The following is a 24,387-nucleotide window of genomic DNA, read 5'->3' on the forward strand; positions in this document are numbered from 1 at the left end:
AGATGGAAACTTCAAGAAAGGTTATTCGATAAATAACACAAAAATGATAATTACTCTCAATCAAACAATGAAAAAAAGCTCAAAAATGTGAAGGCATAAACTGATATTTTATTGAAATTCACTGTCAAAACTGCAAATGGGTTACAAGAAAGAAAACTCAGCTAGGCTTGAGAAAAAATCTAGAACCCCCTCAAATTGAAATCCTTGCTTCCTTTATGCAAAAGGCCTTCCAAAGGAAAGGATAAGATGACTGCAAGTCAACTGAAAGCCTCCTTGAGTGATCTCCAAGTCAAAAATATCTCCAAATTCGAGTAGAGAAAGAAACCGCCACAAAAAGGCTTCAAACTCTACATAAATGTGTGAAATCGGGTGTAAAATCTTGGTCAACTGAAGGTTGACCCATGAAATACTCAAAATTAGGCTTTAACTGCTGGAGAACTAGCTCAAACTCATGGATAACTACGTTTCAAGCTCAAATTCGACCCCAAATTCTTGAGATAATTTCACCTCTTTAGGATTCAATATTTTTCTTCCATATGCATATTGGGAACAATTTTAAAGACACAAATAACAAATATTAATTGGATTTATAAATTATCCAATTAGAATATTTATTTTACAGTTTTCATGTGTCTATGGATGAAAGGTATTGAATTCTAAAGGTTAAAAAGATGCAAAAAATCAATTTCCTTATAGGAATATTACCAGGAAATTTATATGCAAAAAATAATTAATTGAATATTTATTAATTATATTAATGTTGGTAGAAAATGTTAATTTTTTCAACATTAATATAATAAATAAATATAAAAATTAATTTACATCTTTAAAAGTTTTTATGTCTTTGAAAGACTTAGGGGTTTTAAAGCCTCCCCAAGGCTAGGCAAAGTTATTATCTAACATATAAGTGGGAGTTTGGAACTCGACCACCATATGCCTATTACCTTGCATTTTAAGAAATGTGATCCCATTAAAATGGGAAAAGGCAAAGTAAAGGGCAATATAGCGATGAAAACCTAAAGATTATTATCCATTTTGCATTGTAAGTTTTCGATGAAGAGGAAAATGCGGAGATGTTAGGGTTTGGAGTGAAGAAGAACACTCAGAGAGCTGCGTGATGACTCCTTCTGTTTGGCAGTTTTTTGGGACTTAAAACAGGTTTGCTCCATGCTTGGAATTGAAAAGGGTTTTCCTTAAAACCACGACTTTGCTCCATTTTTTGAAATATGAAAGGTATTTCTCCCTTGTGTATTTTTCCGAAGATTTTCAGCAAAATTTCTCCTTGATTTTTTAAAACAGTTAACTTAGCAATGTGTTTGGCACGAGCTCTGCTAGTGATATTTTACTTTTCCATTTTCCCTTGCTGGAAAAAAAAACTTGCATTATAAAAGGAAGAAAATTATGTATTTTCTGGAAGGAAATTGCATGATGACTTTTGTCGTTTCATTTCTTGTCTGCTCTAAAATTTAGACAGAATCTGTGAACTTTGTTCTACATTTTTCCTTTATAAAGAAAACTCTGCAATTTTTTTTTAAAAAAGGAACAAAACTCTGCTGTGTAGCTTCTTTACGCACAATTTTTTTTTTGCAAATTTCTGAGCTAGAAAACGTTGATGGTTTTTTCATTTTCTATTATTTCTGCACTTTTCTAAAAATGAAATTCTATAAATTTCATATATCTCTGCTTTTGAAAGGAAATTTGAGGCTTTTTGCATTTGATAGAAGAAAACTCTCTTCGGAGAGGCCAATCTGATAATTTATGACTTTACCGCTTGTAGTTGCTCTGATTCTTCTTTCAGCAACTTCATTGTCCAATATAGCAATACTATCATTATGCCTAGGCCTTGTAGTATTTGCTACTTGCTCTTCTGACATTTTCTTGGAGACACCTAAACTCATTCCCACTGAAACCAGGGTCTCAAGTGACCTTTCACTATTCAAGACTAGGGCTTCATCCAGATCTATTGCATCCTTCTTGAAAACACAAACAACTGTACTTCCCCCAAACAAGAAATATCCAAGCTCATCTCCTTTCTTCAAAAAATCACCTTCATTTTTGGTAAAAGTGATGCTACCCACCATTGTTGCTCCAATTGCCACAAAAGCCATCTTCCCAAATTCTTGACTTGAAATTATGCAGACTACTCGCTTGTTCTCTGTAAATACATTGCAATGTTTATTATTTACAGCTATAGGGTTCACTGTATATAATTGACCAAGAATCTCATTGAATCTCCCTACGACACCACTTATAGGCATATGGAAATGATGGTAATCCTGTGGAGCCAATCGAAATATCACCAAAGCCCCCTCATCAAATTTATCTGAATACATTTCATCACCTAGTAGACCTCGAACAAAAAACTTTTTCCCCTTGAAATTCTTTATAGGATACCTAAATTCATCAACATTTATGCGATCCTCAAAAAAGTTGATAAACTTTGGTATATCTTTAGCAGAATCTCTAGTGTTCATGTTCTCCCCTTGCTTATTTGATATACTTTGCAAAAGGTCCTTTGTACCTTTGTCAATAAGAGTAAGGCCCAATTTAGATTGGTAAATAGCCCTTAGTGACATGACAATTTTGCACTGTATCACTTCCTCCACTAATCTTTTTGTTCATAAGAATATGTGAAGTTGTTGATCCAAACTTCAGGCCAACATCATAAGTAGAGAAGTGAGCCCATTCACTTATCTTGAACATCCATCCATAGGATGCTTGCTTTTCTATTTTCCCTTCAGTCATAATCTAATTTCCAGTTCCCTCATCAAAGCATAGGCTAACATGAATCATGTCATTTAGATTGGCTGAGAGACCAATTTCCTCTCCACAAACCGAACAATTGTTAATAAGTATTTCCTTGCCTCCGTGATTGGTAAGAAGGTTAACAAGCTCCTCTAAATTGACTACATCATCACCATCAATATCTGCTTTCTGTACATACCTGTAAGTACACTCTGAACAATCATATGGTTTCTATGAGTTGGGCTCAACCCTTGTGGGAGCCTCATTTAATCCCACTCATAATAAAACCTTTGAAATCTGTAATTCTTTTACCTATCTCTGCACATTAAACAAACAATTAGAAAAAACACTAATTCTCCAAGCAATGAGAATGACCTTTTTCTTATTTGTCTTCCAAGATGTTTATTTTTCTGTCAAAAAGGGATCTTGATTAAATAATGCAAATGTATAGGCAAGATCAGTAGGAATTTAGTCATTGCTTGGATCTCTTAGATCTAACCCACTTCACTTTTTGACTTTTTCAGGACAAGGAGGAGACTGGAAGAGAAAAGATGTCAGGAATGCAGACTTACAACTTCGAGAGCAGACTTATGCCAGCCATATACCCCCAGGCAATGGCTGGTTCCCTTCTTATCTCCTCTTTGCATTTGTTTTGTTTAATTCAGTTTTTCTCCTTTGCATAGGAGAATAAGGATCACTCTCACGGTCTTGTGTGACAGAAAATTTATTCTATAGATTACTTTCTTGTAATCTTTTCAATTGTATAAAATATAATGAATCGAGAAACAATTGAAAGATTTTCTAAAATTCACTCATGTAGCTATAATATTTGCCTAGGTACTTGAATTTTCCATTAAATTGTAAATATTATGAAAATTTTAGTAACAACTATTTTTCAAGTTCTTGTTAGACTAGGTGATCTATCAGTATCAGGAACCAGCCTATCCAGAGGTCCAATCATAATAATAGTTCACCCACAGACTTATGATTGTTCCCATGTTATCCCAAAGTGATAGGTGTTAATAACTTAGTTTTTCGGGTGCACTTTTGGTCTTTAACAGTTTTGGCATGCCCAGTGGGACCTTTTCCTACTAAGGTCAGAGGTTTTATTATTATTATTGATATGCATCACCAAATTGTTTATCTGTAATAAAGATATATTTGCATATCTGGCGACTCTATTTGTGAAAAGAATGGAAAAGATCAGTGTTTTTCATTTTTTATGAGACAGATCTAGACTAGGAGCTCGAGTTCTTTTGAGTATTTGCAACTAGAGCCTCCTAGGAGAAGAGGAAGAACACTTGCAAGGGAACAATCTTTGAATAGTTTTCAATTATCAACACTTGATTTTCAGGTGTACAAAAGAAGAAGAAGATCATCCAAGGGAAAGGAAATCAGGCATTCAGCAAGTCCAACTTGCATATCGGGAACATTTGATCCTCAAATTTTAACATTTCCAGTATTGACAGTAAGTACTACATCCGCTATAGCACCTATTTCACTTGTTGTTCCTTCATTTACATCTATTGTTTCTCATGTTTTCCCTCTAATGCCACTCCCAAGAGTGCATGCATTTGTTCCTTTTGATCAAGGCAACCCCTTGAACTTTGTTCAACATCATGATGTGCCATTGGCAGCATTGAAAAGTTTGCCTGACTTTACTGGTGAAAGTCAGACTACAGTGATTGATCATATAAGAGATGTTGCTTCCCTATGTAGTGTGCATCATGTTACTGAAGAAGACATGGCTATTAAGTTATTGGTAGCATCCTTCAAGGGTAAATCCTTAGAGTGGTACAGAACATTAGTTGTAGCTTCAATTAATTCATGGGGTAAGCTTGGTGAATTATTTACCAAACTTTTTGAAGACAAATCTGATCACCTGTCTTTGGTAGAGCAGCTAACCACCATCAAACGTGCTCCTCAAGAGCAGATGATGGAGTTAAACAGCTGTTTTTAAAGAACGTGGAATAGGATTCCTCTTTCAGTAAGACCATCAACTGATCATGCTTTTTATATTATCTGAAAAGCTTAAATAGTGATATATCAGTAATGATATAGTCTATGGGGGGTGTCTCCTTGCCCCAAGCTTTTGGTATTTCTATGAGAGCTGAGAATAGTCTTATCCAAGCGGGTAAAATAGCCTCCAATGCCTATCTTCCCAAATATCTAGTCTAACATTCCATTATGTATACCACCATTCAATCCTTTGCCAATTATTCCTAGCCAAGAGATAGTGGTTGCAGGACCTTCTCTTGAGCTTAAAGATATTAAAAACAACCAACAAAAGATTGAAGAATTGCTACAAATTTTCAGCAATGAGCTTGTAAATCTTAAAAAATAGTAGTTTCAGACTAGACAACCTTATCAGGCACATAATCAAGTTGTACGTCATCCTTTCCAGCAACCAAACCAAGGCCAATACCAAGGTAATAGGAAACCATATCAAAATAATAATGTTGCTGGAAATAGACAGAATGTCAATCAAAGACCTTATAGGCCTTATGCACCTACACCTTTGAATGCAGTCAGAGATATTGTCCCTACACAAAACAACCTAGCCGCAAAATTTGACTGGTGCTATCCTTGCAACCAGCCTCACAATCAAGCTACGTGTTCAAATGGAGTCATTAATCAAGCTTTAATGGTTCAAGGTACTTCAACTTCATAGTATGTGCCTGAGACTGAACCTGAGAAACAACAAGATATAATCCCAGCAGATGCTACTTACATAAATTGGCAAGGAGATGAGTTATGTGCTATAGGCAAAGATGATCCTCATGTTGTTATATACAATAGAGCTAAAAAAAGAGCCCTAGATAATGATTTTGCACCAAAAATTAAAGATACAACAACAGCAGACTCATATGTGCCTAGAGTACAACATATTCTACAAAAAACTCATCCCATGACAACTCATGAGCAGCGACAACAACAATTATACCCTGTTGTTGCTAAGGTCTAGCCAAAGGTACACGATACTATTCTGTTCAATATAGTTGAAAATATGAAAAAAATGAATGTAACTATGTCTATGTGGGATTCTTTAGCTATTCCAGGGTAGACTGACTTGTTAAAGAAAGCCTTATTTGATGAGGTAGCTTCTAAACAAGTTGTAAATGAACCCCACAAAGTTGTGTTGACCAATCAAGAAGTTGTACCTCTCAACAGTGACAATAAAGGGAGTAAAATGCAAGGTAAAGATGTGAAACTTCCTCCATTTTATGTCTCTTTAATCATTGGGGACAAGCTGGTTCATAATTGTATGGTTGATAGTGGAGCTACGAGCTCAGTCATGCCAAAAAAGGTAGTAGATCAGCTAGGATTAGAATATGAACCTCTTGAGAAAGGAGTAGTGCAATTAGATGGTTCATCTGTTAATACAGTCGGTCTCATAAAAGGAGCAAGTCTAACCCTTCATGCTTGCCCATATTTCTCCATATCTCAAGACATTTATGTGATTGACTTACGCCCATACTTTTCTCTTTGTTTATCAAGGGAATTCATAGCTAAAATTGAGGAGTATCTTTCATCAGATTGTTTTCATATGCTTTTCTGAACCAGATATGGTACAAAGGTCACCATAAAATCTGAGGTTCTTTCTAAGGATCACATTGAACCCTATGTACCCAACCCAATAAATGCTAATTGTTTAGCCTTTGAGCATGATGATCTTTCTTCTCAGCTCCTAATACTCAGATCGAAGATATTATGGACATCCTTTTGGATGAATGGGCAGCAAAAGATACTCATAATGCACAAAACAACAAAATGGAAGATGTTGGTTTTGGGACTTGTATGATTTGTGAACCAGATTCCATTATGCCAAATCTTGTAAAAGATACAAGTCAAGTTTCAAAATAGCAAAATCAAGTTTGGCAATTGTTCTTTGATGGATCAAAAAGCAAAAATGGGGCAGGTGGGGGTGCAATGCTTGTATCTCCACAAGGTGAGAAATATTTTTCAGCCTATCACTTTGTTTTTCCTTGTTCTAACAATAATGCTTAATATCAAGGTTTGATTCAAGGATTGGAATGGGCTAGGAAAAGGCAAATCATATGTTTGTAGGTGTTCAGTGTTAGTGAGTTAATTGTCAATCAAGTCAGAGGTTTGCATACTATTAAGAATGATGCTTTAAAGTTATACAAGAATAGGGTCTGGGATATTATACAAGAATTTGATGCATTTAACCTTATATCCATTCCTAGAAGCAATAATCAGCATGCTGATAGACTTGCTGTTGTAGGTGCACAATTCAATATTCTAGAAAGTATGGAAAATGTACACCATTGTGTAAAAGTTGTTGTTAGGCCATCAATTCCTGATAATAAGTTTAATTGGTAAGTTTTTGACAGTGATGAGCATATTTTGAGTTTCCTCATGGAAGAGGATGTGTTTTCAATTGCTGATCAGAACAAGTTGAATCAGCAATTCAGTGATCAGATTATCCAACTAAAATCGAATAAGTTGCTAAGAGGATTGGTCACTTTGAAGACAATATTTAATCCTGATGACCAAGCAAAAAGGAATAAAACCAGCATACTGATTAAGGAGGAGCACTATGAAGAGGTTGAAATATTCAAAAACAAACTTCTCAAAATTGGTAAGATTAATTCTCATAAAGAAAGAGAAGCTTGTATTGCTTTATTTCAAGAATTTAATGATGTATTTGCTTGGGATTATTCTGACTTAAAAGGATTTGATCCTCAACTTACCCAGCATACCATTGAGTTAGAGCCCAATGCCAAGCCAATTAGGCAAAAGTAGATACCCATCAATCCCAGATTAGAGCCCCTTACACTTAAAGAACTAAATAAACTCTTAGATAGTGGCATTATTTTTCCTATCAAACACACTTCATGGGTTTCTAATTTAGCTCCAGGCAGAAAAAAAAAATGGAGAACTTCGTCTTTGTGTGAATTTTAGGGACTTGAATAGGGCTTCTCTGAAAGATAAACACCCATTACCATCTATGGAACAAATTCTACAGTTTGTTTCTGGATCAGAAAGGTTCTCCTTGTTAGATGGTTTTTCAGGCTATAACCAAGTCCTTGTAAAGGATGAAGATCAATTTAAAACTGCCTTCACTACAAAATGGGGCACTATGGTTTATAGGAGGATGCCTTTTGGGTTGTCACATGGTGGTGCTACTTTCCAAAAGGCTATGGATATGGCTTTTTATAATCTTATGTATAAATTTGTGCTAGTTTATCTGGATGACATTACTGTTTACAACAAATAGGTTGATGATCACATTGATCATCTCAAACAAGTTCTTCAAAGATGCAGAGAATTTAGTATTTCTCTAAATCCTAAAAAGTCTGTATTTGCTATTAATTAGGGGAGACTTCTAGGATACCAAGTCTCCAAATATGGTACTATAGTTGATCTTGAGAGAATTCAAGCTATTTTGGATCTGCCTTTACCAAGTCATAAGAAAGGGTTACAAAGTTTTATTGGCAGAATTAATTTTGCAAGCCGCTTTATACTAGATATTGTTGACTTGTTGAAAAAGAATGTTCTTTTCAGATGGTCTAAAGAGGGAAGGAGCACTTTTGAAGAAATCAAGAAGGCCTTATCTGCTGCCCCCACATTAGTAAATCCTAATTTTTCAAAAGATTTCATTTTATATGCTTATGGAGGACTTGACACTATTTCTGCCATGTTGGTTCAAAAAAATGATGATGGAATTGAGCAACCCATTGCTTTCTTTAGTAAAGGATTGGAAGAGTATGAAAAGGGGTACAATTTTGTTGAGAAACATGTATTAGCAATTGTTAAAAGTCTTAAGAAATTCAGACATTTGGTCTCTAATAACAAAATTCATTTGATGGTTACCCACCCAAGTGTCAAAGATTTCGTACTAAGAAGGGATTTAAATGAAAAGAGGGTAGGCTGGATTACTAAAGTTATGGAATATGATGTCAGCTTTCATGTTACTAAGTTGGTAAGAGGAAAAGGTCTATGTATGCAGCTGACTGATGGGGAAGGTTCAAGTGCAGAATCTAATAAAGAAGTTGTCTTGGTTCAAGATGGTCCTGTTGATCATAATCAATTAGCAAGTTGGGTAACTGATATGATCAATTTCCTTCAAACTGGAGAGTGTCCAGCTAGCCTTGACAAAGTAAAAAGAAGGTATTTCCGTCTCCAATCTGTTCCTTATGTTTTAGTCAATGGAAACTTATTCAGAAAAGATTATAGTGGAATGCTTCTTAAGTGTATTGATACTATTGAAACTCATAAGATTCTATTTGAATTCCATGATGGATCTTCCGAAGGTCATTTTTATCCAGGAACTACAGCTTAGAAAATTAGAAGGGTTGTTTTTTACTGGCCAACTTTATTAAAAGACACTCACTCTTGGTTTAGAAAATGTGGAAAATGTGCTATGTTTGCAGGAAAGGAAAGACTGGTTGCATTCCCTTTGTAGCCTATTTTAATTGAATAGCCATTTGCAAGATGGGGTATAGATTTCATAGGCCCCATTAATCCAAGTTCTAGTGTTGGTCATAAATGGATTTTGACAGCAACAGACTATTTCACCCGTTGGACTGAAGCTATAGCACTTAGGGAGGCTAATGAGTTTGTTGTCCTAAAATTTTATGAAGATATTATAACCAAATTTGGTATACCCGAGTCAATTATATCAGACAATGCCTTGGCATTTGTTGGTTCAAAAGTCACTGTATGGGCTTTAAAAAATGGCATTGTTCTGAATACTTCTTCTAACTATTACCCACAAGGTAATGGGTTAGCCGAATCAACCAATAAGAATCTGATCAGGATTATTAAAAGGACATTACAAGAGAACCAAAGAGATTGGCATGCTAAACTTAAATTTGCCCTATGGTTTGATAGAATTGCTCCCAAGCAGATTATAGGTAATTCTCCTTATATGTTGGTATATGGAAAAGAAGCAAGACTGCCTATTTCAACTAAGTTTCCAACACTTGACCTTGCTAACTAACTTATTTTGTTTGAAGAAGGAGACCCCTTGCAGCAGAGATATACACAATTGCTTCAACTTGAGGAAGAAAGAGAAAAGTCTTTCAGAACAATGGAGTACCATCAACTCTAGACAAAAAGAACCTTTGACAAGAAAGTGAATTTCAAAAGCTTTAAGGAAGGAGATGTGGTTCTTAAGTGGGATGTTCTTAAAAGCAGACCAGGACACCATACTAAATTTGACAACATTTGGACTGGTCCTTTCATGATTATGGAGTGTAAGGAGCATAATGCTTTCCAGCTCTCAAAGATGGATGGGGAAATTCTACCAATCCCAGTCAACGAGATTCATCTCAAAGCATGCTTTTGATCTAGGTTTTGCACATTTTCCCATGTTTTCTAGTTTTTAAGTTATGTTTCTGTTTCAACAAGAGCCTTTCGTTTGTGTTTAAATTTTTTTTTACTTTTACCCCTCAAACCATTCAGATTCAGTTTCTGCTAAATGAGTAATCCGATGAATTATTGATGTTAGGCTTTGCCTTGTCATCAGTGTAATCATGCAGCAGAAACACTAGATCTGAATAGATTCAGAGATATGAAATTTTTTGTAAACAAAATTATCTAAGGGATAGGATTGCTATTCTGAAACCTTATAATTACCTAAAAAGCTTCATTGTTAAATAGTAGAGGGGAGAATTAGTTAATAGATTCTTTTGATTCCTAAAGTCCAAAAATGACTCTTGAAAGGGACATGATTTATTCATGAAACCTTTATAGTCCTAAATGTGAAAGAAATGGAACTAGGTTTCTTGTTTTGTCAGTTTTGTTTTCCAAAAAGTGATCTTGCACATTTGTGGTTTTGCATAAACCGCCCTAGTGTTCTATCTGCTATTATGTTTTGCTGTCAAGTTTTGATTTTGAGTTCTAAGAGATTTTATTGTTGCTGAAAGCCTAAGAATGACTCTATTCACCCAATGGACTATTTAGGCTATTGGTTTCCCTATGACTAGCAGGCAGACATGAAGCAGAAGTTGCCAAATTGTTACTGAAATTATCATAATATTTACAATTTTATGGAGAATTCAAGTACCAAGGTAAAGATTACAGTTACATGAGAGAATTTCATAAAAATATTTCAATTGTTTTTCAATTCATTATATTTTTTATACAGTTGAAAAGATTAAGAAAAGTAATCTACAAAATAAATTTTTCTCTCACACAAGACCATGAGAGTGATCTTTATTTTCCTATGCAAAGGAGAAAAGCTAAATTAAACAAAACAAATGCATAGAGGAGATAAGAAGGGAACCGGCCATTTCCTGGGGGTATATGGCTGGCATAAGTCTTTGTCTGAAGTTGTAGGTCTGCATTCTTGACGTCTTTTCTCCTCCAGTCTCCTCTTTGTCCTAAAAAAGTCAAAAAGTGATGTGGGTTAGATCTAAGAGATCCAAGCAATGACTAACTTCCTACTGATCTTGCCTATATGTTTGTATTATTTAATCAAGATCCCTTTTTGACAGAAAAATAAACATCATGGGAAACAAAGAAGAAAAGGTCATTCTCATTGCTTGGAGAATCGGCATTTTTTCTAACTATTTGTTTAATGTGCAGAGACAGGTAATCCAAAATTGGAGATTTTAGAGGTTTTTATTATGAGTGGGATTAAATGAGGCTCCCATAAGGGTTGAGCCCAGCTCATAGACACCATATGATTGTTCATAGTGTATTTGGAGATATATATAGGAGGCTTAAGATGGGATAAAGGCATCATTAATCCAAACATAGCACAACTAATGAATTTTCTAGCTTAGTCAAACTTTTTGATGGTTTTGTGATGGGGTTTTCCTCATTTTCATTTTTATTTCTCCATGAATTCATTGCAAATATAAACAAATAGAAGGAATGCTACAAATATGTGAAGAAGGTGGGACAGACATAGCACAAGTTGTGTGTATAGAAAAACTTATCAACAGAGTTTCATTGAGGAGAAAGTGCATTTTTGTCTCAGATTTCAGAGTTTCATTTAAAGGAAAATATGCCAAAATCCTCAAATTTGGTTCAATATAAAGAGATTCCTCCTTGAAATTCTACAAAAGATAGAAAAAATAACAAATTTGTAGAGTCCTGTTAAAAACCACACAGCAAATTTTCATTCAAAGGGAAAAAGCATATTTTTATTCTTGAAAAGAAGTGCAGATACTATAGAAATTTGTAGAAATTTTGTGCGTAAAGAGTTGCAGAGACAGTTTCTTTTCCAGAAAATGCAAATAAAAAACCCAAAAAATTACAGAGATCCCATGGCTAGGCAAAGATATAGCCAACACATTGCATAGAAATTTCCCAGTAAATATTAAAAAAAAACTACATATAGCTGTTGTGTGAGTTTCATTGAAGAAAAATGCAGAGACTTTTAAATTTCAAGCGAAAAACCCAAAAAATTACAGAAAGTGCAGAGATTCCTTCTATTTCATTTTATGAAATACAATCAAAACTTAAACAAAAATGCTGATTTTTCAGTTTGAAATCTAAAGTGCAGACTTTGCCAGTAAGGGAAAATGAAAAATGAAAATCTCACTATCAGAGCTTGTGCCAAACAAATTTGCCGAGTTTACGGTTGAATAAATAGTGAAAAATGCAAAGAATCTTTGAAAATATGCAGCCCAAAGGGAATACCTCTCATTTTTCTGCAAAAGAAGCAATGCCACAATTTTTAAAGAAAAATCACTTTGAATTCTAAGAACAGTAGACCGAATCAAGTCATGGATAGCTACCAGTAGAGGAGGAGTTAACACATAGATCTCATTTTCCATCTTCAATCTGAAACCCTAGCACCTCTGCGAGTTCTTCTTCAGCCTTGGAAAAATGGGAAAGTTACAAATGCAAAATGAATAAGAATCTTTAGGTTTTCATTGCTATATTTCCCCTTACTTTGCCTTTTCCCATTTAAGTTGGATCGCAATTCTTAAAATGCAAGGTAATAGGTATATGGTGGTCGAGTTCCAAACTCCCACTTATATGTTATAATGATATCTTAGCCTAGCCCTGGGGAGGCTTTAAAACCCCCAAGTCTTTTAAAGACTTATAAATTTTAAAAAGATGTTAATTAATTTTAATATTTATTTATTAGATTAATGTTGTAAATTTTTACATCTTCTAGCAACATTAATTTAATAAATAAATATTCAAATTAATTATTTTACATACAATAAAATTTCCTAGTAACATTCTTATATGGAAATTAATTTTTTGCATTTTTTAACCTTTGAATTCAATATCTTTCATCCATAGACACATGAAAACTATAAAATGAATATTCTAAATGGATAAATTATAAATCCAATGGATATTTGTTATTTTGTGTCTTTAATAATTGTTCCCAATATGCATATAGAGGTAAAATATTGAATCTAAAAGAGGTAAAGTTATCTCATGAGTTTGGGCTCGGATTTGAGTTTGAGATGTAGTTATCCATGAGTTTGAGTCTATTCTCCAGCAGTTAAAGCCTGATTTTGAGTGTTTCATGGGTCAACCTTCAGTTGACTAAGAGTTTACACCTGATTTCACACATTTATGCAGAATTTGAAGCCTTTTTGGGGGGATTTCTTTCTCTACTCAGATTTGGAGATATTTTTGACTTGGAGATCACTCAAGGATTCTTTTAGTTGACTTGCAGTCATCTTATCCTTGCCTTTGGAGGGCCTTTTGCATAAAGGAAGCAAGGATTTCATTTTGAAGGGGTTCTGGATTTTTTCTCAAGCTTGGTAGAGATTTCTTTCTTGTAACCCATTTTCAGTTTTGATAGTGAATTTCAATAAAAACATCAGTTTACGCCTTCACATTTATGAGTTTATTTTTCATTGTGTGATTGAGAGTAATTATCATTTTTGTGTTATTTTTGAAATAACCTTTCTTGAAATTTTTGTCTCATGCATGAATCACAGGTCATGCATTGTGATTTATCAATTTAATTGTTTGTGAAAGTCATTTCCTTTCAATTTTCTAAGTAATGATCCTTTGCATGAAACATTTTTTGTGATATGGATTCAGAGATGTTATATGTGTAAAACAGGTGGATTTAAAAGATTTTTCCTGTCATTTTTTCAGATCATATGGTGTATCACCCTATTTAGGTTCTTACTTTCCTTTTCATCCTCATTCATTCCCTCTCCCTTTTTTCCAAAAGTTGTTTTTTAAGGTCTTGTTAGACTAGGCGATCCATCAGTATCAGGAACCAACCTATCTGAAGGTCTAATCATAATAATAGTTCACCCACAGACTTATGATTGTTCCCATGTTATCCCAAAGTGATAGGTGTTAATAACTTAGTTTTTTGGGTGCACTTTTGGGTTTTGATAGTACTAGACCATAGCAATTTGAAATATGTCAGCCTAATATTTTTCTGGATACCAATGTGATTAAGTAGCAATCCATTGGGTTAGGTTGTTTCACTACTTCTATAAATCATTCGGATTGAGGATGAAAATAGTGTATCATGAGATGAAATTAATTCTCTTCCCAGTTGTGTTATGGTGTACATGACTTTGTTGGGTTGAGGATGGACCCTCAATGTAGTATGAGATACACTGAATCCTCTTTCTAAGTATCCACTACTGTAGGAGACCATGGATAAGATTGGGACCCACAGTGTAGTACGCAATGCACCAATATTCATGATGTCTTTGTGATGTTTGTTGAAGATACTTGTTGTGTATGTGAAGTATGTCAAAGCTAGGCAGCTTGTGTACCTATGATGTGTATGAACTAGTCTTTTGTGTAAATGTGACGTATGCTTAAAATAGTCACTAGGTGTGTGATTTGTGATATGACCCTTGTGTATATGCATATATTGAGCACTAATGATTGTTAATATTGAGTATGGAACTAACACTTGATGGCAATGATATTCTTTTATTGTAATGGAACTAAGTTAATAGATTCACTTAATAAATGCTTCTTCTAAAGATCCCATGTTTCTTCAAAGTACTAACTTCTGCAACTTGGTGAGGGTGCAACTTTGGCAGATAACACAACCCATGCATAAACTTTCTCCCATCAACTCATACATATCTCACTTCTTAGGGGTTCCTCTAAAGGCAACCAAGTCTGCTTCTTCCCATTTGCAACAATAATATAGATATTCCTTCTCCCATCATGCATAGCCTATCTATTATACTGCCAGGGCCTTCCCAACAAAACATGGCAAACATCCATAGGCATAATATCACACAGAACTTCATCATAGTATTCTCCTATCTTCAACTTAACCAAACATTGCTCACTTACCAAGATCTTATTATCATCCCGAATCCATGCTATCTGGTAGGGTTTAGGGTGTTTCAACCTCTACAACTTCAGCTTATTCACCATCTCCTCCAAGGCCAAATTATCTGAACTACCACTATCAATAATAACCTTACAACACTTACCTTCCACCTTAAATCTTGTACGAAACAAATTCTTCCTCTTCAATGGTTCCTCATCTATCTCATTCTGGCCTAGGGCTCTTCTTATCATCAAAGCTTTACCATCCTCCTGTTTGTTCAATGATCTGGTAGGTTCTTCTTCAGAAAAAGTGGTTCTTCCACCATTCTCAGTCCTCTTATTCCCTTGTCTACATTCAAAAGCTCGGTGTCCTCCACCACACTTGAAATAGGTTCCAATAAACTTTCTCTTATCATCTCTCTTAAAACCCTCATTCCAGTAACTACCTTGTCCACCATTCCGGTAGTGATTTCCTTCATCTCTTTGGTTTGAATTTTCATCACTCTTATCTTCTACCTTTCCTTTATTCTATTCCAAAAAGGATCTACCACCTCTGGTAAAGGATCTACCTCTCTGAAATCTTCCACCTCTTCCTCTTTGTCTCTTCTTATGCCTCTTATTCAATCTTTCTTCATGTTTTAGGACATACTAATAAGCTTCTTCCACACTACAATTTCACCATACTAATCTCATCTTGTATAAACATTCTTAAACCATTAACATACCTCGCAATCTACTCAACTTCATCTTCAGCATGTCTAGATCTGATATTCAACTTGTAGAACTCCTCGGTGTACTCCTTCACACTAGATTCTTTCTGCTTCAAATTTTGCAACCTCCAAAACAAATTGACTTGATAATCCACCGGAAAGAACTTCTCCTTCAACTTACTCACCATATGATCCCAAGATTTAATTTTGTCCTTTCCTTTCCTCTATCTATCAGTCTACAAATGTTCCCACCACAAGGAAGCATGTCCCTTCAACTTTGTGCAAGCAAATTTCACCTTATTCTCCTCACCGGTACCCTCAAAATCAAAGTATTTCTCCATGTCGGTAATCCAATCTATCAACTCATCCAAATCCAACTTACCACTATACTCTGGTGGATTAAAGTGCAGTTTGTTGTTCACATTTGTCAAAGCTTTAATCAATCTTTCATCATCTTGCGCCAACTCCGGTTGAGCTCCATTTTTCGGTTCAGCATTATTTTCTTCTTCTTCATCACTTACATCCTCAATATGTTGACCTCTTCTCTGTGCGGTCTCAACAACACCCAAATGAGTCACAATCTGCCTCAACATGTCCATCATCACCAGATCCTCAATATGTCAACCTCTTCTTTGTGCAGTCTCAACAACATCCAAATGCGCTGCAATCTGCCTCAACATGTCCATCATCACCAGATCAACATCTCTCTGGTTTCCACCTCTCACATTACCTCTTCACACCATAGGAGTAAGTCCTCTATAGCTACAGGTCAAATCCGCAATTTGCCACCCTTCAACAAAATTCAACAGGATGAATCTTCACTCTGATACCAATTGGTGTAGCCACGGATAGGAGAATCCCCAAAGGGAAGTTTGGTTTGTGCAGCAAGATCAAAACAACACAAGACAACATAGGAAAGGGAAAGAATGCCAGATCAGACGTGGATCAATTCATTGATTCAAATACAACTGTCGGTAACATTCGGCTTACATGCGGGAAACTGCCTTATTACAAAAATACATCCATATGCATCAATCTAGAAGAAAACATCGCATTCAAACTACAATCCCTATTCTCTATCCTAAATACTAAATCTACTATGATCAAATAAATCATTATATAGCATTCGGGAACATCCGGGTCGGTCAAGAAAGTCCACATTCCCAAAAGAAAGGAAAATGCGTGTAGATAGGTCAACCCAAAGATGGGATGAAAATCATTCGAAAAAGAATCACCATGAAGCGCGGACCAACAAGAGGGTTAGCTAGGCATCAAAGATCATCCCACACATGATAAGTTAGCTCCACAAATCAAGGAATCACTCTGCAAGATTCGGGAACAACAACTAGTCATTAAGCTCAAGCATCCGAGAAAAACAGGAAATTACCAACCAATCTGGAAGTGATAACTTGTCGGAAAGAGATCCAAATGAAACGTAGATCTAGAACAAGAATGAAGTTCAAATCCAGCTCTGCAAGAGAAATGATCAACACCAAGGTATCCGATAACTCTCAGAAACAAAACTACTGAAAAGAACAAAGAAACTGAAAGGAAATATTTTTGGGTGATGCAAGATTGTCAAGAACCAGGGATGCTCCTGCATCATTGAGCTATCGGCAGATGCAAAGGTACATAACATTTTTCATGTATCATGCCTTAAAAAGGCAATTGGACACCACGTTGTACCTTCCATAGTGTTGCCTCCTCTTGATGAAGAGTTGAAATTGATATTAGTACCTGAGGCCATCATTCATTCCAGGGAGCGCAAATTGAGGAATATAGTCACTGGGGAATATTTGGTGAGGTGGAAAGATTTGCTGGTTGAGGATGCTACTTGGGGGAGAGAGGATATTCTGCAGCATCCAGCATTGAGATTGCTTAAGGACAAGCAATTTCAGGGAGGGCAGACTATAATGTCCCCTTCTCATTAGTCCACAGATATTCACGGGATTGGTCTATCACTTGACCCTTGTAGGCCAAGAGGATCGATTAGGGGGTCATTTTGCAATGATTCGCGGCTTGACATTCCATGTCTTCTTGATGTTAAGGTGAAATAAGGAGATTACACATATTGTGAGACGTGTGCACTTTAATTATAATTTAATAATATATTAAAAGTGCAATTAAATTAAAATGTGTAATAAAATAATAATAAAGTGTACCTACAGGATAAGAAGAGAATATTCTAGAAGGAATCACATGATTGGATATGAAAAGAATAATTAGAGTAAGGTGATTCATTGTTGGGTATCAGTTGATGTGAATATCTCTTCTTGAGTTGACTAGTGGAGCTGAAGGGTTTTCTACAGACAATCATTTGGGAAAGAAAACTCCTGATGGTTAGCATAACTGAGGAGGTGAGAGTTCTTCTGAGGGTTTTCTATTGTGAGAGGGAGACATATCAGTCTTCCTAAGTGTGCTTATCGAGTTTTGTTGTTTGCCATGGTAGATGAATTGTTGAATTTTCAGATTGGCAGATTTAGTGTTCATTGCAAATCAATTTTGGTTAGGAAAGATAATCGATCCCATTGGAGGAGCATTAGGGGGTAAATTGTGGGCTTACTAATCATATATCAGGTCTCAAGAAAAATGAGTTGCTAACCCCATACCCACGATTTATTCATTCCTCTACATTGAAGCATCAAATCCCACTTTGGAGGCCAGCGATGTTCTCAGGGGTAAAAGGTGATTCTTCTTGAAGATATTGGGAGGTGATTTGTCGACAAATCAGTCATATGTTTCAGTCTGAATCAAAATCATGGTAGGCAGGTTATACTTTTGATTTTGCTCATATCTCTTCAATTTGGCATCCAAACTCATCATTAAGGACTACACTCTACTTGGGAAGGAAGGGTGATTATTTTGGAGGTAGTTTGAAGGATTGGTAGTTGTCAAACATAAATACATCAGACCACATTTGCAGCAGTAGGGTCGATTTTGCTAAGGAAGTCAAATTCATCCATTGGAGGCTCCCAATTCCAATATATTGCTTGCTTCTTCAAGGCAATTATCTTCAGGTTCTTCTGGCTTTATCCATTCATTAAAATTTCAAACTGAATGTATAAGTTAGTTGTAGTCATGTGTCTTCACAAAATCTGAAAAGTGATCCTTAATATTAGTCCATATATAAGATCTTGTTGTTACCAATGTAATGTCCTATTTGATAGTCAAATGAAATAAAGAAAAAAGGAGTTTTGATCTGCATCTACATTCATTATTTGAGGGTGTATGACAATTGTTTGTCATAATGTCAGTTTATTGTTAGTTATGATTTTGGACCTAGACTCATATATATCATCAATAGATAGATGCATATGCATCTCTAGTTAACTAACGGTCAAGGAGAGTCATTTAGAAGTTGATAATTCATAACAACTTCATGTGTGATGAACTTCATTACAAACTGAAAACTCTATCAGCATAACACACAAATCTCAGAATAGCATAACACGTAGTTTGGGTAGAAAGTATTCCTTGTTTTCAGTCATTATAGTGCAAGGGATATTTCATTGTGCATCTCAAATAGAAAATGAATGTCAGTGCATTACGCACTAGATCGTGGGTCCCATTCTTTTCGATGGTCTCCTGCACCAACAAATTCTTGGGAAGAGGATTCAATGTATCTCATGCTACACCAGGGGTCCATACTTAACCCAACATGGTCAAGTATAACAGCAGACAACCAAGAAGAGGATTCGGTTCATCCTATACTACACCTCAGGTCTATCCTCAATCTCAAAGATTTCCACAAGTAGTGAATCACCTAACCTAGTAGATTGCAACTTAATCACCAATAGGCCACTGAAAACAAGTCTATCCACCTAGGAAGAAGTACCTTTTACATGTACCACCTGGTGACCTTATTCATATTGTCAACTATCTTCATCACAATCATAGGTAACACATTTCATTGATCACCCAATTTTATAGGTGACTACCAGTGAATCCTCCTGATACAACATCTAGCTCCAGTTATAGTTACCTGCATGGTAAGGTAACTACTCATTCAACCATTGCTGCATCAAATCCTGGATAGTTTGTAGTAGTTCTTCACCTCTATGAACCAAGTCAATGCTTGCTAATCCAAAAGAGATAATGGAAGATCTAGGCATCTGCCATTGGCACAGTCCAATGACAACCTATTAACTATTACCATATCATATCTAGGGTAGCCATTGGCAACTTCACCTCCATGAACTAGCTGAATGACAAGTAATCCCTTATAGTAACCTTGACATTGATCATTATCATGGTCCAATGATTGTCTGACACTACATAACTATCCTAGTGGTTCACACTTGAGATAGTCATACATAACAAGATTCACAATACTTAACAAATGGATAAGTATAACACAATCAACTAATTTTGGAGTCTATACACAGAATCCTATAGGTTTGAGGTGAAGTTTCACAAACACATAATAATCATATAGAACCAACACATGATGGTCTCAACTCCACATGTACCCTTAAGAAAATACCAACTCTAAGGTAGTCAATCCATTCACTTCATTTGGCTTACTAATCAAAAACACATTATGTATTAAATACAAGTTATAAGGTTTTCATAACCTTGTAATACCCATTTTGGCCTCATCTAAATCCTAAAGAAGAGGGAAGGTCAAACCAATTAAGAACAACCCTATAACTTGGAAGTTATCCCCCCTAGACCCTCTCCCTATAGATATGAGGTCACAGGGGTATCCTTCACCCAAGGAACACCTACGTTCCTACTTCCAAGGGGTCAAAGTCAAACGTAGTTGCCCTTACAAGGTTTCTCTAAAAGGATTCATATGCACAAATTCCCCATAATCAAAGTTACATCATATTTCCCTTGCATTAATAACACCTAATAATAGTTAAAAAATCATAAATATGTCATAATTTAGTAACCAATACAATAATACTTCCCCTTTTAAAGATATTATACTGGTTGATCATATTATTTTGGTGGACACTTCGCTTTATGGAGCATAAAATATATCAAAATATTCAATTCCTATTTGATCAACTTCACTTTGGTAAAGATATATAATGAAAATTACATCACTAGAGTTAAGGATGAAAAAGTCATAATCCATATGCAATGATAAAAAACGAGGAGCACCAATCTATAATGTTAAGGCAGCACTTAAGAATTTGTGGAGTTATTTACAATGGCAATATTCATAACTAAAAATTAGTGAATTTTTAAGGAAGAGAAATGATTGAATAAGGAGCATATTTCTCTTGAGTATAACAGAGATTTAATTAATATGTTAAAGGTAGAGATTGATATTCATTTCAGGTACTGATAAGATTTACAAGTGAACAATGAAGAATATATAAGAGGCAATGTTTAAAAAAAATTAAAAGGTAGTGATTATTTATATAAACCACTATAATTAAACTGAAGCAAGTAGTAACTCAGATAAAGTAGTGATTTATTAGACAAAAGGATAGCTTAAAAGGAAGCAATTAATATGTTGAAAAGCAATTATTAAAGGCAATGCTTGATTTATTAAAGGTAGCAATCACTTCATAAAGAAAGTAGCAATCAAGGTAAAGAAAATATTAGCCAATAAGTGTTGTGTGTTGCACACGCTCCCTGTCCCCGATAGGGTCCCCTTTCCTTTTTTGGTCTTTTCGCCTTCGCCCTATTGGGTTCCGCACGGGGTGTCTCACGTCCTTTTCACTGTGCCTGTAATCAGTCTGTGAGATGATGATGTTATGAACGGAAGCCTATGAATTCGTAGGGTGAGTTGAGCGTTCGGGCATTGAAATTCCAAGGGATCGTTTAAACTTGTAAAACGCCTGAGATAGGCATAGAATGATAGAAACTGGCGAAATCCACCAAGTAAAGCGATAAAGCGTCTGAAGGTCGCATGAGGACCCAAAGTGTCAATTTTTGTCAAGGATATATGAGAGATAAAAGGATGCAAAAGGTTTAAAGTTTCAAACTCCTCCAAATCCTGAAGTTTGCACTAAGGAGGAAATTACATGAGGTTTTAAAGTTTACAGAATGGATGAAAACAATGATTTTCGCCAGTCAGAGGGTAATTGCGAGAGGGAGTAAAAGTTTTCAAATCCTCCCTAAACACTGAAATTCACATAATAAGGACAAAATGCGAAAAAAAGTGAAAAACTTTCAAATTCCTTCTAAAGCCCAAAAATCGTGAAAGAGGAGAATATTGCGAAAGGTTAAAAGGTTTGAAAAAATGCTCCAAAATGCCGAGTTGGAAAAGTGGGTCAAAACCCCGAAAATGGCATTATAAGGTAAAAAGTGCGAAGTTTGCAAAGCACTTTAAAGTGCTGAAATTAGCAAAGTGGGTCAAAACCCCGAAAATCACGATATAAGGGATAAGTTTTTAAAAGTATAAACTTGACAATCCTCCTCCAAACACCAAAGTTGGCAATCCTCCTCCAAATGCCAAAGTTGGCAAAAAACCTTCAAACACTGAAGTTTGAAAAAGTATTAAAGTGCCGAAGTTTGAAAAAACCTCCCATTTGCCAAAAATCATGATTTGGAGGATAAGTGCGTAAAAGTTAAAAGGTTTGAAAAGTGCATGCAAACGTCAAAAATCGCATTCCAAGCGATAAGTGAAAGAAAGTCAAAAGTTTGCAAAGCACTCTAACGTGTCAAAGTTTGAAAAACTCCTAGAAAGTCTGAAGTTTGCAAAACCTCTCATTTGCCGAAGTTCGCACTTCGAAGGATAGGAGAAAGAAAGTTAAAGTTTGAAAAATGGCTCCAAACACCGAAGTTGGCAAAATGCCTCCAAGCGCCGAAGTTCGCAAATAGTTTAAAAATGCCAAAGTTTTAATTCAGGAGGAAGTCGCGATTTTTTTTTTTTTACAAAGTTTCCAAGAGACTCCAAACTCCGAAGTTCAAGGGGAAAGCGTGCCATAAGTTTGTTCATAAACCTGGCAACCACATCTAAAATCTTGAATGTGAAGGAAATCGTGAAGTTTCAAAGCTTTCACAAACCCCCTCATTTGTCGAAGTTCGCGTGGGGTTAAGATCACACAAAATTTATAAGCCTTGCATCACTTTCTCATCTGTCGAAGTTCCCGTAAAGGCAAAGTTTGCATAAGAAGTTTGAACTTTGTAAGGAGAGTTGTATTGACACTTGAAAATCACAAAAATTTGAAGATTTAGAAAGTTTTTCAAAATTCCCAAGTTTGATGCCACAAAAGAAGAGAACGCAAAGGTAAAGTTTGAAAACATTGCAAACTCCCCCCAAAAAGGTTAATTTGCTAAATTTAAGTGTTTCTAAGCTGCATTTTCTTTCCAAACCTTAGGCATGAAAATTGGGAATAGGGAGTTAACCGTTGAAATTCAAAATTGCAGAACTCTCCCATTCCCAAATTTGCAAGTTGTGAACTTATCTTTTCAGAGCGTAGGGCATAAGAGGGAAATTTCAAAATCCAAAGGAAATCATTCTTGCAAGGCAGGTTGTGCAGATTCACGCCATTCATTTCGCCAGGTAAGTTCTCCTTGTCTCTCTTAAAATCATTTAAATATATGCAAAATCGGATGGATGCATGTGCAAGAGTTGATTAAAACCATAAAATCTTAAAAAATGCATCTTTTCCCGTTGATATGATGTCAGGAGCAATTAAAATTGGAGTCTGTTCCTAGGAGTCAGCCAGAAAATGCATTTTCAGACTTGGGAATTTCTTAACTTTGTCCATTCTGAAAATTGATCCTAAAATGCCTAAGAGTAAATTTAGCAGTCAAAGTCATCTAAGTCCTTGAATCGCAGCTGAATGAATAAATTCATAATCGAAAAGATTCATAAATATTCATGTCTAAAATCAATCAAACTTTTTAGCTAAAAGTATCATGTTATTCTTTAAAATTCGGTTTTGAAATTAATCTTTATATGCTGGCGTATCCCTTTATCTAACCCACTTCGTTTCCTTTATATCATCTCATAATCCGCATCTAGTTGTGCAAGCTAAATGCCTAAATCAGTGGTAGAATCATCAAAGACACCTACTGCAACCGAGAAATCACAAGCATCCAAGTCAGATATCCCTCGCAGAGTCAAAAATATGAAGTATCAATATCAAAGAGGAGGACTAAGGGAATCAAAAGTTCAAAGTGTCTGAGAAAATGTAAGTGATATTGACCTAGGGCATATTGATATTCAAGATTTTAGGGACCGAGTTTTCTCCCCTAATGCCTATGGTAGGCCTAGGTGAATGATGGAAAGTGGCATTGCCCAGGCAGCAGGATTTCCCCCAACAGTGCAAAACTATGAGCTAGTAGTAGAGGCTGCCCGACATTACCAACCAAACTCTAGATTGGTGCTCCTTGAGAATATGGTCCCCGCTGATTTCACTCCTGAGGCCATTAGCGACGCATTTAATATTCCCCTCCCAAACAACCCCATAGCAACAACTATAGATGAAGCGCAGGTGGCGTATGATATGAACCCTACCAAATCCAAAACACTGATAAATGAGGAGTGGTACAAGGAGAGAAGACCTCCAAGCGTCAGGATTGGGAAAAAGACCCCTAGGAGTGACTTTCACAATGAGCATGGAGACATGGTCACATTGCTTAGCAAGATTATGGGACTCCCCCAATCCAACTACTTTGAAGAGTGGATGTTTTACTTCATAGAATAGGTCTTCGTTGGGAAATCCAAGTTTGACAGGGCCCAGATCATAAGTGACAACATCCACACCCAACTGATCGAACTTGAAGTAAAAAGATACTTCACTATGACATCCTATCT

The 24,387-nt window shown here is 35.7% G+C and overlaps 1 pseudogene; it reads right to left on the reverse strand.

Moving 5' to 3' along the window:
• Positions 1-1,670: 1,670 nt before the first annotated feature.
• On the reverse strand, positions 1,671-2,808 carry LOC131067933 (phosphatidylserine decarboxylase proenzyme 2-like; annotated as a pseudogene).
• Between the last annotated feature and the right edge of the window lie 21,579 nt (positions 2,809-24,387).

Source organism: Cryptomeria japonica, chromosome 6, assembly GCF_030272615.1.
Source record: "Cryptomeria japonica chromosome 6, Sugi_1.0, whole genome shotgun sequence".
Taxonomy (NCBI): domain Eukaryota; kingdom Viridiplantae; phylum Streptophyta; class Pinopsida; order Cupressales; family Cupressaceae; genus Cryptomeria; species Cryptomeria japonica.